Source organism: Acanthisitta chloris, unplaced genomic scaffold, assembly GCF_000695815.1.
Source record: "Acanthisitta chloris isolate BGI_N310 unplaced genomic scaffold, ASM69581v1 scaffold9380, whole genome shotgun sequence".
Classification (NCBI taxonomy): domain Eukaryota; kingdom Metazoa; phylum Chordata; class Aves; order Passeriformes; family Acanthisittidae; genus Acanthisitta; species Acanthisitta chloris.
The window spans coordinates 23,663-26,484 of NW_008652171.1; the positions used below are offsets into that span (position 1 = coordinate 23,663).

At 42.4% G+C, this 2,822-nt stretch overlaps 1 protein-coding gene across 1 annotated transcript in view; it reads right to left on the reverse strand.

The window, feature by feature from the left end:
- LOC103803665 (cytochrome P450 27C1) overlaps positions 1 to 2,822 on the reverse strand; it is a gene marked incomplete at its 5' end in the record, with an annotated part of 11,587 nt that overhangs the window by 6,512 nt on the left and 2,253 nt on the right. The window lies entirely within an intron of this gene.

The window sequence follows — 2,822 nt, forward strand, 5'->3', positions numbered from 1 at the left end:
AACCTAAACCTCCCCTGGCAGAGCTTGAGTCTGTGCCCTCTTGTCCTACTGCTAGTTGCCTGGGAGAAGAGACCAACCCCCACCTGACTACAACCTCCTTTCAGGGAGTTGTAGAGGGCAATAAGGTCACCCCTGAGCCTCCTCTTCTCCAGACTAAACAACCCCAACTCCCTTAGCCTCTCCTCATAGCACTTGTGCTCCAGTCCCTTCACCAGCCTCGTTGCTCTTCTCTGGACCCGCTCCAGCACCTCAATATCCTTCCTGAGCTGAGGGGTCCAGAACTGCACAGTACACAAGGTGTGGCCTCCCCAGCACCAAGTACAGAGGCAGAATCACCTCCCTGGTCCTGCTGATCACACTGTTCCTGATCCAGCCCAGGATGCCATTGGCCTTCTTGGCCACCTTAGGGCACACTCTGACAGCACAAATTCACTCTACCAATATGGAACTAACTCGAGCTTTTGTAATCCAATATTTACCTTTCATTTAACCATGAGTCCCTGTATTTAAGCTATCTGGATTTCAGGGACTATCCCAGTCCAATACTAGATAGACTCAGGACATTTTGCTTCATCTACACTGAAGTCAAGCAAATGGCCTTACTTGAGCCCATTTCCCTCAAAATTTCCATCCCAAAAGACAGAAAGTTTACATGAAAAATGTATTTTCAGTGTTCCTGAGTAAGTATAGGAGAGAAAGTGACAATGCAATCATTCTGTTCCTTGTGTGGTACTTACAGAATCATCACAAAACCATAGAATGGGTTGGGTTGGAAGGAACCTTAAAGACCATCTAATTCCAAGCCCCTTGCCATGGGCAGGGACACCTTCACTACACCAGGTTGTTCAGGGCCCCATCCAACCTGGTCTTGAACGTTTCCAGGGATGGGGCATCCAGAGCTCTGGGTAACCTGTTCTAGTGCCTCACCTCTCTCATAGTGAAGAATTTATTTGTAATATCTAATATGAATCTTCTCCCTTTCAGTTTAAAGCCATCCCCCCTTGTCCTATCACTGCCTGCTCTTGTTTAAACTCCCTCTCCAGCTTTCTTGTAGGTCCCTTTGGGTACTAGAATGTGCTGTAAGGTCTCCCAGAAACCTTCTCTTCTCCAGGCTGAACAACCCTCAGCCTTTCTTCATAGGAGAGGTGCTCCAACACTCCAATCACCTTGGTGGCCTTATCTGGACTCACTTCAACAGGTGCATGTCCTTCTTATGTTGGGGGCTCAAGAGCTGGTTACAGTTCAGAGTCTCACTAGAATGGACTAGAGGGGCAGAATCACCTCTCTCGACCTGCTGGCCACCTTTCTTTTGATGCCACTCAGGATACGGTTGGCTGTCTGGGCTGCAAGCACATATTTCCAGGTCATGTTATGCTTCTCATCAACCAGCACCCCCAAGTCCTTCTCCTCAGGGATGCTCTCAGTCCATTCTGCACCCAGCCTTGCAACTGTGCTGGGACTTCCCTGACCCAGGTGTAACACCTTGCACTTGGCCTCGTTGAACTTCACAAGGTTTGAATCAGCACACCCCTTGGGCCTGGCAAGGTCCCTCTGGATGGCATCCAACAAAGTACAACAGAGCTTGTGGCTATTAAACAATGCATGGGTGAACCCCCCCCCCCAGATTCTGAAAATATCTTATTTTGGTCTTGTGTTTAAGATCAATTTAGAATGTAAATTCATCATGTTGGTGACCTTTTATGTTTTGTCTTCAAACTGGGATGTAATGCTAGAAATATTCTCATAAGCTTTTGCTTTTTTTCTTGCAATATTGAGTGGCTGTGCCTTCTAAAATGCAACCCAGTTCTATTCCACTCAGAGGAGGTGGCAATTGTGCCAGCTGTATACAGAACTTCTCTGATATAAACAGTGTTCCTTCCCAGGTTCCCAGCTCCTTCATAACCTCTTAAAAATTAGCACTGTTCCAGGGACAGCCAAAATGCTTTGCAGCCAACAACTGCTTTACAATTTAATTGAAAGCTTTTATAATACTCTAAACCTCTTTCAGTTTCTATGATAAAATGAGACCTGAATTAACAGCAGTAAGGGAGAAAAGATTCCTTCAATTTCTGTTTTGTCCTTGGAAACAAGGAAATCAGAAGTACTTTCCTCTCACAAAAAGATTGTTGCTAGCTGAGAAAGCTGAGTCAAATGGAAAGAGAAATTCTTGTTGGCATGAACTGGAACATTGTCCTTTCAATTTAATGAAAATTCTGTCACACACTAAAAATGGAAAGTTAATTGTCTGAAAGATTAGAAAATGAATGGGATGAATAACTGGGCTTTACTTAAGAACCAAACATCAAAAAGCTCTGCAAACTCATAATCCCCAGGGATATTTAACCAATGGAATAATATTCCACACATAAAGAAGTTTTACATATGCTCCTTATTTTGGAATTCAAAAGTGATTACTGTTGAGGTTTTTCATTTTCTTTAGAAACCTTCAAACTTCCTTACATAAAAAAAAATCTGATTTCAATTACCCAGAGGTTTTTTTTTACTTTAAGGCTATTTTGCTTTTTTACTCATTTCAATCATTTCTATTGTAAGACTATTAAACACAGTCCTACATAGCATGTTATCAAATTTGTGTAGTTTCTTCCTAAAAAATTGTTCAGTTACAATCATTTACAATAACAGAGTTCACTGATAGTCTCAATAACTCTGTGTCCATTGTATATACAATAATTCATTTTTATCTTTCCTTATTCTTCTGATTGTCACTCTGCAGTCAATACACTGATTTCACAACTGGAGTGAGGGGAGGGCAAGGTACATAAATGACCTTAGTGTTTCTTCAAATGATCTATATGATAAAT